Raw genomic sequence first — 15572 nt, 5'->3', positions numbered from 1 at the left:
CTCTGTCTTCCATGAATAAATAAACAAAATATTAAAAAAAATAAGCCACAATGTGATATTGCCTCATATTAGTCAGAATGGGTAGTAACTATAAGACAAGAAATAACGGGTATCGGTGAGGACATGGAGAAAAGGGAACCCTCATGCACTGTTGGTGGGAAGGTACACTGATGCAGTAAATGTAGAAAACATTATGGAGGCTCCATAAAAAATTCAAAATGGAAATACCATACAATGTAGTAATTCCACTCTGAGTATTTAACCGAAGAAAACAAAAACACTAATTTGAAAAGATATATGCACCCTTATGTTAATTACAGCATTATTTACAATAGCCAGAGATGGAAACAACCTAAATATCCATTGATAGATAAATGGATAAAAAAGATGAGGTATATATACATAATACAATACTTCTCAGTAATAAAAAAATAACAGAATTGTGCCATTTGCTACAACATGGATGGACCTAGAGAGTATTATACTAAATGAAGTAAGTCAGGCAGAAAAAGACAAATACCATATGATTTCACTTCTATGTGGAATCTAAAAAAAATAAAATGAATACAAACACACACAGAGAACAAAACAAACTCATAATCAGTTCTCATAAGAGAACAAACTGGTTATGTCAAAGAGGAGTGTGTGTGGGGATGACTAAAATAGGTGGAGGAGGGCAGCCCCGGTGGCTCAGCAGTTTAGCACCCCCTGCAGCCTGAGGCATGATCCTGGGGACCCGGGATCGAGTTCCACGACAGGCTCCCTGCATGGAGCCTGCTTCTCCCTCTGCCTGTGTCTCTGCCTCTCTCTCTCTCTCTCTCTCTCTGTGTGTGTGTCTTTATGAATAAATAAATAAAATCTTTAAAAAAGAAAAAATAAATTAAATAGGTGGAGGAAATTAGGAGCTACAAACTTCCAGTTATAAAATAAATATGTCACAAGGATGAAAAGTACAGCAAAGGGAATGCAGTCAATAACATTGTAATAATTTTGTGTGGTGACTACATTTATTGTGGTGAGCATTTTATAATGTATAGAATTGTCAAGTCACTCTTGTACACATGAAACTAATGCATCATATATCACCTCTACTTCAATTAAGAAAAAAATGCTCAGTCACCTCTGCAAATCAGACTAGAGCTCAGCTCTTTACCCTTTTGTCAATATTTACAAAATAAAATCTGTTCTCACTGCTTTAATTAATGTCTGGCTTTGTTTATCTTTGATAAGAGAGGCTGGCTTTGTGGTGACATCTGCCAAACCTCTGCCCTCTGATCTCTTTCCATGGCGTGTGCATGTGATGTGTGTGTATGTGTGTATGTGTTCTCATGGAGAAGGTGAGGTTGAATTTTGTCAAGAAAGGTCATGGGAAGAAACTGGGAAAACGTGAGAAGATTGTTGTCTGTTTCTTGACTCTGACTCTGGGCAATAGGCTGAGGGCTAGTTTCGGCACATAAATTTTTCAAGGGTCAGAAATATAACTTAAACAAGCTTTCATTATTTAGCTTAAACCAAAATGGAATTTAAGGTGGATCCAGCTTTACACAAGGCTAGATGCAGAGATTTAAAGGATGAAATTAGGACTATTTCTTTCTCTAGATCAGGCTGTCCTATAAAATGCTTTGTCTAATACAATAGTTCACGTGACTATTGAGCACTTGAAGTGTGGCTAATGGCAACTAAGGAAATGAATGTTTTAATTCAATTTTAATGAATTCAAGTGTAAAAAGCCACATGTAGTTGGTGGCTAATCTATTAGATGGCACAACTCTAAATCACGCCGTGCTTCCCTCTTGTTGGCTTTATTCTCAGACTGTCTTCATATGGTGTCAAGATGGCTCCTGGAAGCTCCACACTTAGCTGGTCATTAAAGATTATGATGTCACAGAAAGATAGAAACCATCTTGTCTTCAACAGCCTCATCAACTCCTGGGAAGATTGCTTAGGTAAGTCATGATGTGCAAGAGGATGGACACTATCGTGGCCCAGCCTGAGTCACAAGGTGCTGTGGGCCATTACATCACTGCCCTTACAGAATTGATTTGAGTTCAGGAGGGACAGTTATCAAATGGTGTTCAAAGCATTTTGTGAGGGCAAAAGTAGTAACAGCCCATGGGCTTGGTGACAAAGTGCTGCACAGCGTTAAGGTCTAGAACATCCCCACGGAGAGCATTTGGCACCTGAAGTCGTGGTCAGGCAATAGTAGAAACTATACAGTTTATAGAGCATTGTCCCCAAAATAGCAGCAGCAGCAGCAGCAGCAGCAGCAGCAGCATCCAAGGCATGTTCAAGAAACCTCATGTACAGAGAGCAATAAAAAGGGTAGGAGAGTGAAGGACAATAAAAACGTGGTGGAGGCCATATGGCTCCTCTAACTGGCATTCTGCTTCATGAGTACATGACATACACTGCAGGATCTTGCAGAGTACTGGGGAGGGTTTGGTAGGGAGCTGGAATATCTGTGAGTAAAGGTGGGAGATAATGCAGGAAATAAAGCTTACTGTCAATGTGACAATAGCTGTGTTCAAGGGCTGGTAAAGCTGTGACATTTGGATTACATGCTAAAACACTTGGAATTATTAGGTGCTTGAATTTTACCTGCCATGACCAGTGTATATGCTCACACACATAGATCCCGTATTCATTCCTTGAGTTTTCTCTGCTTTATTGATATTGGAGATATAAATAGACATGTTAGAGTGAACTTCAGGATTTAGCAGGATTTATAACTATGAAGGCTCATTGTTCTGAAACCCTACGTGTTAGGAAAAATTCATTGTTGAGAATGCTGGAAGCAAAATCCAGAGACCAGGACTAGCATTTAGCCATTGTACGATAGGATAGCCATATCAGTGTTCAAATATAAAAGTGATTATGCACTGGTTTTATTATATAGCAACTTCCCTCAAGTTTTCTTCTGCACCTCTGTTGCTTTTAAGACACTTCTGCCTCTTGCCACAGTCCAGCAATGAAAGGGTTAATTTTCAGCACAGGCAGGGGTCTCCAGCTTCAAGATACTATTATTCTAAACCAGCTGATGTTCAGATTAGTTGGTGCTGTTGCCAGTCATTTTCTCTAAAATCTGAATTGCCAAAACCCAGGGTTGAACCAGGGACCTTTAGATCTTCAGTCTAACACTCTCCCAACTGAGCTATTTCAGCTCTGCTTCCTTGGTGGGAAAAATTAGAGAGGGAGACAAACTAGAGACTCTTAACTCTGGGAAACAAAGGGTTGCGGAAGGGGAGGAAGGTGGGGGATGGGGTAACTGGGTGAAGGTCTCTGGGGATGGAGTAACTGGGTGAAGGTCTCTGAGGCATGTGATGGAATGAGCCCTTGGGGTTATATTACGTTGGCAAATCAAACTTAATCTTTTTTTAAAAAAATGTAAAAATAATAATAATAAAATAAATTGTACCTACCCCCAAAAATTATCTGAATTGCCAAGCACCTTCCCCAGGAATCCCAAGATGATCAGTTCATGCTCTACCAGCACTGTTTTATGCCTGTGTCTACTCATCCACCTAAATTGTTACTAATTTGCTGTTTATATAACTTTTACATCCTCTCATGATCACAAACAATAATGGAATGTTTCAGACATATTTCTTTTTTTAAATTTTTTTTTAGATTTATTTATTCATGAGAGAGAGAGGCAGAGACAGAAGCAGTGTCCACACAGGGAGCCAGACGTGGGACTTGAACCAGGGTCTCCAGTATCACACCTTGGGCTGAAGGCAGCACTAAACCACTGAGCCATCCATGCTGCCCCATATTTCTTTATTTAAGGAAACCACAAAGTCAGATGAATATAGTAAAACAAAGGAATTAAAATTTGATTTTGTGGTGATGCCAGCCCACAGTGAGAAGTCAGGAGACTATTCCAAGTGTGACAGACCCATCTCATCTAAAGAAAGCTGCCACTGGTAGCTGTAAGTGAGATAGTGGTGATTAAAGCTTTATGGATAGATAGGCAATATGATCAGCTGGGACAAAAACTATGATCAATAGACTTTACCATTTCCAGTCTCATAGTCTGAAGTCCTTGCCTTACAGTTAAAAATGGGGGGTTCCCAGGAAGAGAAATTCATGGTGTAATTGGCTGAGGATGCTCATATTCTCTGTGAGAAATCATGTGTCCATGGTCTAGGCCTTCCTTCAGGAAGTGAATGTTCACTTGCTTTGCTACAAAACCAATCTATATCCATGTTGTTTTACCATCAAGATGGCATATACCAATGTCTTGTCAAATACACACACTTACCCACATGTTTGTGTGCATGTGCACTCACACAATTATAGTTAGTAGGGTACATGGTTTTGTTGAGTTAGGTCATGGTTAAGCTGTTTATGGAGATTTTTGTGGCAGCCAAATGATGAATAGGTTTGGAAAAAGTTGTGGCCTTAATTCAAGACATATTGGATCAATAATTCTGAAGACAAAACTAGCTGTTAATAAGTCTAAAGCCTTGAGAGAACCAGAGAATTTTTCAGTTTTAGGCCATTGGTAATAAGAAGACATTGTTTTGCAGTGTTGTGATGGTTTAGATTTTTGACAGCTTCTGTAGTATGAGTCTCCACTCTGTTACCAGCTGATAGACACCTCAGGCTCAAGATGAAGCCATGGATTTGAATAAGTTCTTCACTTCTTTTCTTTAGATCACCTTTTCTCCTGTTTAAGATATATGTCAGAACCTAGAGAGAAGACTCTTGTCTCTCTACCCAATTACCCGTAAAAAACCATTAAAAAATGTTTTAAAAAAGTTTTAAGTTTATAAATTCCAAAGGTGAACATCTCAGAGGTCAAACTTCTCTGTCACAATCATGTCACAGGACAATAACACAGGAGCCAGCAATTTAAATCTATGTTGCTTAAATTTGTTTATGAAGGAAAATTATGGCCACTACTGTGATTGCTAAAAATCCAACCTCAGCATTTGAGAGCAAACTCATTTTGAGTAAGATATTTAAAGAAGGAGGAAGTGCCATATGTCATCAGCTGGCATAATTTAACTTGCAAATCACATGTTGGCAAGAGGTAGCTGGCAGCAGATGGCCGAATTCTACTGTGTTTCAGACCCCAGACCTATCCTTTTCCATTTTGTGATAGAAATCTAATTAAATGCCTTTTTATCACCATCAGATTAATTATAAACAAGTCTTTTTATCTGGTAGGAAACTGACCTGTGTTTAACAGGCTTTGCCCCTAGTGCTCTATTTTTCAAGATTATTAAGAAGTTTTTTTTTTTTTTTTCCAAGCTTATATATATAAACTAAATACACCTAACCTTTGTATCTTAAATCCCCTGAGCTACTACTTAGGCCGAATATGAGTCATTTATTTACTATGTAGAACATAAACTGCTAATAAAATACTTAAGACTGCTTGCTAATTTAATTTCAATACTTTTTGTTAATTCAATGAAGTTTATTGAAAGACAACTTTCTTTGAAATAACCTCCCACTTTTTGAAAGTTTGTGTTATGCCAGTTTGCTTTTATAAAAAACCTACATTTGTACCTGTTCTTACTGATTGAAAGAAATCTCACAATTATTTTTATTTTTACAAAGAAAAAAAAAAGGTAAAAAATGAAAATAGCATTTAGCATCTGTTTTGCAATAAGCCAAGCCATTACAGAGGCATCATGCACCCCACGCAGTGGAAGTGGCACCATGAAGCTTCTTTCCCAGGAACTGTACTCAGCATCTCAGCATCAACTCATCATGTCTTTGAACTGTCTGTAAGCATTTGTGCTTTATTTATTTTGTGCATCCATTAGCAAGATGTGCCCTAAGGTATCAAGAAAGCCTAAAAGAAGTTATTTTTGGGGCCTGAGAATGCTATAACCATATAAATTAATGGTTACTACTTCTTTGTTTTATGCCTATTTTGGCTTATAAAAGATTTCAGAAACACTCTACTTCTGTATAATGGGGGAAACCTCTGTTATGTTTGTAGGTGAGTTTGGGGAGCATTTATTGCTTGGTGTTGTCTCAATGTAGATTATGGGTTTTTTGTAATATATTGATTTTGAAAAACTCTTGGTTATTATGTATTCAAATATTTGTTTTTCTCTCTCTCTCTTCTCTGATTCCAATTACACTCATTTTAGACCATTCAATATTGTTCCTCAGCTCTTGGATGAACTGTTATTTTGTTTCATGCTTGTCATTTGGAAGATTTTTCTTGATCTATCTCTAAGTTTACCGTTTCTTTTCTTTAGTGTGCTGATTGTTCTGAGTTCACAAAGTGGTTCTTCTCCTCTGTAATCATGCTCTTCATTTCTTTAATTTCCATTTAGTTATTTCTCATAGTTTACATCTCACTTGAAATTCCCTCTCTTCATGTATATTGTCCATATTTTCCTTCAGAATCTTTGTCATGTTATCCAAAGTTATTTTAAATTTCCTTTCTGATAGTTCCAACATGTGGATCATATTTGAATCTGGTTCTGTTTATTGTTTTGTCTCTTGACAGTGTATTATTACCTGCGTGTGTGTGTGTGTGTGTGTGTGTGTGTGTGTATGTGTTGTAATCGCTTATTTGTATATGCTGCATTTTGGTTGTAAGCTGGATATATTATATAGAACAGTAGAGAAAAGTATAAATAGTATTTTGCCTGAAAATAGGCATGACTTTTCTCTTCCTATTGTAAAAGTTTGTGTTAGTCTAGCTTAGAATTGAGCTGAGTTTATTTTTGCTATTTTAGTTTCTATGGTTACTCTCAGGGCACCACAGCTTAAAATTTCTCTTGTCTTAACTTGTACTAAAGTAAGAAACACTTTTTTCAGAGGATTGTTCTCAATGTCTGCTCACTCCTCACTTTCAGGTCTTTCCTTTGTGCCTAAGAAAAGATCTGTCTTCACTTTGCCCTTCTCTCAGCATTATATAGCTGATAAATGCTATCGGTCACTACCTAGCCTGATGGAGAAAAGTAGAAGATGGGGAACAGGGGAGTCATTCTCTGTTATTCTGGTTCGGTCTCCATCTGAGGCAGGTACTATACCTATAATCTTGGGAATGGAGCCTTTTTTTTTTTTTTTTTTTTTAATGGTCATACTCCTTCCTCAAAGGTAGGAGATCTCTAAGTGATCCAGGCTCAGAGTATTTTCCTGTCCCTCCCTGAGGACAGAGGGTGTTTTCTTATTTCCTTCACTTACTTGCAATGAACATTCACATCTGGCCTGAGAGTAACAGTGTTTGTTGCTCTTTCCACAGCACCTAAACTTTTGCTCCATAAAGAAGATAGGGGAGAAGGTCCTATGTGAAGCTTTATGCATTTTCCACTACAGCTGTTGTTCCCCCTCTCCCATGCCTATGTCAAGATGGAAGCTTTCTTCTTTGCTCCTAATCTCTTTTATAGGTGCATGGTGAGGTCTGTGGAGAAGATGACATACAGATGTGCAATTTCTCCTTGTGACTACAGCTCCTAGGGATTCTATATACTCATGTGAGTCCAAAGTAGGCCTTCAATAATTTGTCAGAAATTTTAGTTGAACTCTTTTGAACAGTTTGTACAGGATCCAACATTTACCCTAGGAAAACAAATGCTCATATTCTATTTCTTCTTTCAGGAGAATGTATTTCTTTAGATTTTGGATTGCTTGATTGCCTTACAACCTCGGTTCTCTGAAAAGTCCAAGGGCAGCTGTAAATTTACAGTTTTCTTTTTCTTTTATTGTAAGGGTAGGAATGATGCTTTTTCCAGCTTTCTACATTCGAAATAAAAATTAGAAGATCACTCTCTCTTGTTTTAACAACTAGAATATATAGTTTCTTTGTATACTGGAGAAAGAAATTGTCATTCATTCCTACTTCCCTTTTATAGCATTAGCTTGAAATTTATACTTTACTACAAGAAATAATCTAATAATGACAACATTATTTATGGGAAATAATACTTTTTGGAATGTTGAGCACATACCTGTGGATTTATTCTGCCAAAATACTTTGGTCCATTGGCATATAGGGCTTCTATTATGTCATACATAAACAGATGGCATGAAAGTACCAGTTCTCTCATCATAAACTCATGGAGTGACGAGCAAGTTAATGAAACACATGTCCTTTTCTCTGATATTAATTGCACCACCATATGATAAAAGACTTTAAAATTAAACTTTATAAGATTCTATTTTCCCTGGCAATAAAAGACTTCCCTGCTTTCTAAAAGTAGAGCAGTCCTATGAAACCTTTGTAAGCTGAAATGGTGTAAAGGGAAGAATCAATTACCATTAATTTATATGGAAAAAATGTTTAGCATTCCCAGAACCCAAAAATCACCTCTCAGGCTTTTCTGATGCCTTAGGACACATTTTGTTAATGGATGCACAAAATAGAGATAAAACACAGATGCTTACAGACACAATTCAAAGCCATGGCGGCTTAATGCTGAGATTCTGAGTGTATTTAATTGTTTATAATAAATGTTTATAATTAACCTAACACTGAGGAAGGAGTGTGGTGGTGCCAGCTTTCTCTGCTCAGGGTACATTTTACTTCCTTAAGGGCTTGCTGCAAAACAAAGACTGATTGCTATTTTAGCTTTTTACCTTTCTTTGTTTTCCTTCTTTCTTACTTTTCCTTCCTTCCTTCCTTCCTTCCTTCCTTCCTTCCTTCCTTCCTCTTCTTCTTCTCCTCTCCTCCTCCTCCTCCTCCTCCTTCTCCTCCTCCTCCTTCTTATGTAAAAGCAAAAATCCCCTTGGGATTCTTCCAGTTAATGAAAACAGATGTAAATATAGGTCTTTTGTAATAGTGGTGTAACACAAACTTTTGAAAAGCAGGGGATACCTGTTTTTAAACCACTATACCCCAAAGACAAAGAGAAAATCTTGAAGGCTCCCAGATAAAAGGCACACATGACATACAAAGGAATAAAAATAAAGACTGGAACAGACTTGTCACTATGAACTGTGAAGTGTACAGACAAGGCAGTAACATTTTATTTTAATTTTTTAAAGATTTTATTTATTTACTCATGAGAGACACACAGAGAGAGAGAGAGGCAGAGACACAGGCAGAGGGAGAAGCAGGCTCCATGCAGGGAGCCTGATGTGGGACTTGATCCCGGTCTCCAGGATCAGGCCAGGGGCTGAAGGCAGCGCTAAACTGCTGAGCCCCCCAGGCTGCCCAAGCAGTAACATTTTAAAATGCTATAAGGAAAAAAAAAAAATATATATATATATACAAAGAAAATATTTTTAAAAAAATTAAAGGAGAGAAAAAGGCTTTTACAAAAAATGAGAACAGAGAGAATTCATTATTAGCTGACCTATTAAATGTACTAAAGGGATTTCTCTAGAAATAAGGACTAAGATACCAGATAAAAAGTAGGATCTCGGGGGGGAGGAGCAAGATGGCGGAAGAGTAGGGTCTCCAAATCACCTGTCTCCACCAAATTACCTAGAAAACCTTCAAATTATCCTGAAAATCTATCAATTCGGCCTGAGATTTATAGAGAGACCAGCTGGAATGCTACAGTGAGAAGAGTTCGCGCATCTATCAAGGTCTTTAAGCACATCTCCAAAGAAACGAGAGCTTTAAATGATACACTGGACCAGATGGATTTCACAGATATCTACAGAACTTTACATCCAAACTCAACTGAATACACATTCTTCTCAAGCGCACATGGAACTTTCTCAGGAATAGACCACATATTGGGTCACAAATCGGGTCTGAACCGATACCAAAAGATTGCGATTGTCCCCTGCATATTCTCAGACCATAATGCCTTGAAATTAGAACTAAATCACAACAAGAAGTTTGGAAGGACCTCAAACACGTGGAGGTTAAGGACCATCCTGCTAAAAGATAAAAGGGTCAACCAGGAAATTAAAAAAGAATTAAAAAGATTCATGGAAACTAATGAGAATGAAGATACAACCGTTCAAAATCTTTGGGATGCAGCAAAAGCAGTCCTAAGGGGGAAATACATCGCAATACAAGCATCCATTCAAAAACTGGAAAGAACTCAAATACAAAAGCTAACCTTACACATAAAGGAGCTAGAGAAAAAACAGCAAATAGATCCTACACCCAAGAGAAGAAGGGAGTTAATAAAGATTCGAGCAGAACTCAACAAAATCGAGACCAGAAGAACTGTGGAACAGATCAACAGAACCAGGAGTTGGTTCTTTGAAAGAATTAATAAGATAGATAAACCATTAGCCAGCCTTATTAAAAAGAAGAGAGAGAAGACTCAAATTAATAAAATCATGAATGAGAAAGGAGAGATCACTACCAACACCAAGGAAATACAAACGATTTTAAAAACATATTATGAACAGCTATACGCCAATAAATTAGGCAATCTAGAAGAAATGGACGCATTCCTGGAAAGCCACAAACTACCAAAACTGGAACAGGAAGAAATAGAAAACCTGAACAGTCCAATAACCAGGGAGGAAATTGAAGCAGTCATCAAAAACCTCCCAAGACACAAGAGTCCAGGGCCAGATGGCTTCCCAGGGGAATTTTATCAAACGTTTAAAGAAGAAACCATACCTATTCTCCTAAAGCTGTTTGGAAAGATAGAAAGAGATGGAGTACTTCCAAATTCGTTCTATGAGGCCAGCATGACCTTAATTCCAAAACCAGACAAAGACCCCACCAAAAAGGAGAATTACAGACCAATATCCCTGATGAACATGGATGCAAAAATTCTCAACAAGATACTGGCCAATAGGATCCAACAGTACATTAAGAAAATTATTCACCATGACCAAGTAGGATTTATCCCCGGGACACAAGGCTGGTTCAACACCCGTAAAACAATCAATGTGATTCATCATATCAGCAAGAGAAAAAACAAGAACCATATGATCCTCTCATTGGATGTAGAGAAAGCATTTGACAAAATACAGCATCCATTCCTGATCAAAACTCTTCAGAGTGTAGGGATAGAGGGAACATTCCTCGACATCTTAAAAGCCATCTATGAAAAGCCCACAGCAAATATCATTCTCAGTGGGGAAGCACTGGGAGCCTTTCCCCTAAGATCAGGAACAAGACAGGGATGTCCACTCTCACCACTGCTGTTCAACATAGTACTGGAAGTCCTAGCCTCAGCAATCAGACAACAAAAAGACATTAAAGGCATTCAAATTGGCAAAGAAGAAGTCAAACTCTCCCTCTTTGCCGATGACATGATACTCTACATAGAAAACCCAATAGTCTCCACCCCAAGATTGCTAGAACTCATACAGCAATTCGGTAGCGTGGCAGGATACAAAATCAATGCCCAGAAGTCAGTGGCATTTCTATACACTAACAATAAGACTGAAGAAAGAGAAATTAAGGAGTCAATCCCATTTACAATTGCACCCAAAAGCATAAGATACCTAGGAATAAACCTAACCAAAGAGGTAAAGGATCTATACCCTCAAAACTATAGAACACTTCTGAAAGAAATTGAGGAAGACACAAAGAGATGGAAAAATATTCTATGCTCATGGATTGGCAGAATTAATATTGTGAAAATGTCAATGTTACCCAGGGCAATATACACGTTTAATGCAATCCCTATCAAAATACCATGGAGTTTCTTCAGAGAGTTAGAACAAATTATTTTAAGATTTGTGTGGAATCAGAAAAGACCCCGAATAGCCAGGGGAATTTTAAAAAAGAAAACCATATCTGGGGGCATCACAATGCCAGATTTCAGGTTGTACTACAAAGCCGTGGTCATCAAGACAGTGTGGTACTGGCACAAAAACAGACACATAGATCAGTGGAACAGAATAGAGAATCCAGAAGTGGACCCTGAACTTTATGGGCAACTAATATTCGATAAAGGAGGAAAGACTATCCATTGGAAGAAAGACAGTCTCTTCAATAAATGGTGCTGGGAAAATTGGACATCCACATGCAGAAGAATGAAACTAGACCACTCTCTTTCACCATACACAAAGATAAACTCAAAATGGATGAAAGATCTAAATGTGAGACAAGATTCCATCAAAACCCTAGAGAAGAACACAGGCAACACCCTTTTTGAACTCGGCCATAGTAACTTCTTGCAAGATACATCCACGAAGGCAAAAGAAACAAAAGCAAAAATGAACTATTGGGACTTCATCAAGATAAGAAGCTTTTGCACAGCAAAGGATACAGTCAACAAAACTCAAAGACAACCTACAGAATGGGAGAAGATATTTGCAAATGACATATCAGATAAAGGGCTAGTTTCCAAGATCTATAAAGAACTTATTAAACTCAACACCAAAGAAACAAACAATCCAATCATGAAATGGGCAAAAGACATGAACAGAAATCTCACAGAGGAAGACATAGACATGGCCAACATGCATATGAGAAAATGCTCTGCATCACTTGCCATCAGGGAAATACAAATCAAAACCACAATGAGATACCACCTCACACCAGTGAGAATGGGGAACATTAACAAGGCAGGAAACAACAAATGTTGGAGAGGATGCGGAGAAAAGGAACCCTCTTACACTGTTGGTGGGAATGTGAACTGGTGCAGCCACTCTGGAAAACTGTGTGGAGGTTCCTCAAACAGTTAAAAATATACCTGCCCTATGACCCAGCAATTGCACTGTTGGGGATTTACCCCAAAGATACAGATGCAATGAAACGCCGGGACACCTGCACCCCGATGTTTATAGCAGCAATGGCCACGATAGCCAAACTGTGGAAGGAGCCTCGGTGTCCAACGAAAGATGAATGGATAAAGAAGATGTGGTTTATGTATACAATGGAATATTACTCAGCTATTAGAAATGACAAATACCCACCATTTGCTTTAACGTGGATGGAACTGGAGGGTATTATGCTGAGTGAAGTAAGTCAGTCGGAGAAGGACAAACATTATATGTTCTCATTCATTTGGGGAATATAAATAATAGTGAAAGGGAATATAAGGGAAGGGAGAAGAAATGTGTGGGAAATATCCGAAAGGGAGACGGAACGTAAAGACTGCTAACTCTGGGAAACGAACTAGGGGTGGTAGAAGGGGAGGAGGGCGGGGGGTGGGAGTGAATGGGTGACGGGCACTGGGGGTTATTCTGTATGTTAGTAAATTGAACACCAATAAAAAATAAATTTAAAAAAAAAAGAAAAAAAAATAAAATCTAAAAAAAAAAAAGTAGGATCTCTAAAAAAAAAAAAAAAGAATGAATGCTAGAAATGGCCCTCATAAAGGAAAACATATAATTTACTTTTCTTATTTTTAATTTATCCAACAGATACCTATCAAAATGAAACACTATCAAAGCATCACATGTTTATGATATAAGTAAAATACATGGCAACAATAGGATAAAGGATAAGGAAGAAATTGGAATTACATTGTTATAAGGTCCACATAATACATGATTAAAGTCATATATCATAAATTCTAGGACAATCATTAGGACGTTTAAAACATGTATAAAGGGACAACTGGGTGGCTCAGTGGTTGAACGTCTGTCTCCGGCTCAGGTTCTGATCCCAGGGTTCTGGGATCGAGTCCTGAATCAGGCTACTTTCAGGGAACCTGCTTCTCCCTCTGGCTATGTCTCTGGCTCTCTCTTTGTATCTCTCATGAATAAAATAAATAAAATATTTTTTTAAATGTATACAAAATAACCCCAAATGGAGATAAGAGGGATTTTAAACTAACCAATAAAATAATTACATTAGATTTAAACTGTGAATGGGCAGCCTGGGTAGCTCAGCAGTTTAGCACCACCTTCAGCCCAGGGTGTGATCCTGGAGACCCGGGATCGAGTCCCACGTCAGGCTCCCTGCATGGAGCCTGCTTTTCCCTCTGCCTGTGTCTCTGTCTCTCTCTCTCTCTTTCTCTCTCTCTCTGTGTTTCTCATGAATGAATAAATAAAATCTTAAATAAAAAAGATTTAAACTTTTTTAACATAAAATAAGATTTTCAGATTAGATTATAAAAAGTAACACCCAACTATATCCTGTCAACAAGACCCACTTTAAATATAAATAAATAAGTTAAGGTAAAAATACAAAAAAGATATTACATGAAAACAGTAATAAAAAAAAAAAGCCAGAGTGGTATATTAATGTCAGACAAAGTAGACTTCTGAACAAAGGATATTACCAGGGATAATGATAATGATAAAGGGTACAATTCAATAAATAAACAATAGTTTTAAATACGTATAAAGCTAACAACATAATTTAAAATATATGAAATAAAACCAATAGAACTGGGATGCCTGGGTGGGTCAGTGATTGAGCAGCTGCCTTTGGCTCAGGGCATGATCCTGGGGTCCTGGGAGTGAGTCCCACATCGGGTTCCCTGCATGGAGCCTGCTTCTCCCTCTGCCTGTGTGTCTGCCTCTCAATCTCTCTCTCTCTCTCTCTCTCTCTCTCTGTCTCTCATGAATATATAAATAAAATCTTTAAAAAAAAACTGATAGAACTGATAGGAGAAATACATTCACAAGTACAGTTAGAAACTTCAACTTTCAGGAATAGATTAAGCAAACAGAAAGGCATTAAGGAAAGAGAAGCTCTTAATAACACTATCAACCAAATGGATCTATTAGATACATATAAAACACTCTTCATTACAGAAATAGAGTATTTTCCTCAAGTGTGTAGGGGACCTTCACCAATAAAGATCTTATTGTAGACAGATCGGTATAAAAGAATAGGAATTATTTAAGGTATCTTCTCAAATCAAATGGGATTTGAACTAGAAACCGATAACAGGAGGATAATTAGAAAATCTCTAAATATGAACACTTTTATTAGCATTGAAATGAAAGAAATGAACACTTAAAATAGCCCATGCTTTAAAGAGAATGTCACAAGAGGAATTCAAACATATTTTGAATTGAATGAAAATTAAAATTCAACATATCAAAATTTGTGGAGTACAGCTAAAACACTATTATAGCTTTTAATGCTTTTATTTTTTAAAAAAGCAGATTTTTTTGAATTAATGATTTAAGATCCCACCTTAGGAGACTAGAAATAAAAAGAGAAAATTAAACCCAAAGCAAGTGTAATGGAGGAAATAATAGCAATTGGAGCAGAAATCAATGCAGTTAAAATAGAAACATAGGAGAAACTCAACATAAATAAAAGCCAGTTCTTTGAAAATGTCAATAAAGTTGATGAACTTTTCATCAGTTTAATCACATAAAAAGAGAGAAGACACAATTGTAAATATTGAAATGAAATTGAGTATATCACCTATTCACTAAGGATAAGCAGAAACTACAAAAAGAATTCAATACTGGAGAGGAGTTAAGATAGTGGAGTAGTCGGGAGACCCTGGGCTTGCCTCATCCTTTCAACACAGCTAGATTAACAACAAATCATTTTGAACACCTAGGAAATTGATTTGAGGATTAAGAGAATAATCTTCAGAATTCTAGGGAAAGAAAGTGGCAGATATGGGGTGCAGGGATGTGAATTGGAGGAGAGAAAATCTGTGGTGCTGTGGAGGAGAGGGAGCCCTTTCTGCAGAAAGGAGAGAGAGAGAGAGAAAGGTAGGGGGAGGAAGAGTGCATATTGGGCTGGCACAAGACATACACTTCCCTAAAACTATCGACTAGGGAGTCGAGAGGAACTATGGCAAGTTTTTGCA

At 37.5% G+C, this 15572-nt stretch overlaps 1 long non-coding RNA gene and 1 other non-coding gene across 3 annotated transcripts in view; one reads left to right on the top strand and one right to left on the bottom strand.

The window, feature by feature from the left end:
- The first annotated feature begins 1826 nt into the window (after positions 1-1826).
- LOC102156904 overlaps positions 1827-15572 on the top strand; it is a 336233-nt gene continuing 322487 nt past the window's right edge. Inside the window, exon 1 of one of the 2 annotated variants that reach the window (XR_005383241.1) lies at positions 1827-1946. This is a non-coding gene — a long non-coding RNA (uncharacterized LOC102156904). The remainder of the gene's footprint in view (positions 1947-15572) is intronic. The other variant, XR_005383245.1, reaches the window with a different exon arrangement.
- TRNAF-GAA lies at positions 3089-3161 on the bottom strand. Its single transcript has one exon. It is a non-coding gene; the product is annotated as a tRNA-Phe (tRNA).

Source organism: Canis lupus, chromosome 33 (genome assembly GCF_011100685.1).
Source record: "Canis lupus familiaris isolate Mischka breed German Shepherd chromosome 33, alternate assembly UU_Cfam_GSD_1.0, whole genome shotgun sequence".
NCBI classification, from domain to species: domain Eukaryota; kingdom Metazoa; phylum Chordata; class Mammalia; order Carnivora; family Canidae; genus Canis; species Canis lupus.
This window is presented reverse-complemented; position numbering and strand designations above follow the sequence as displayed.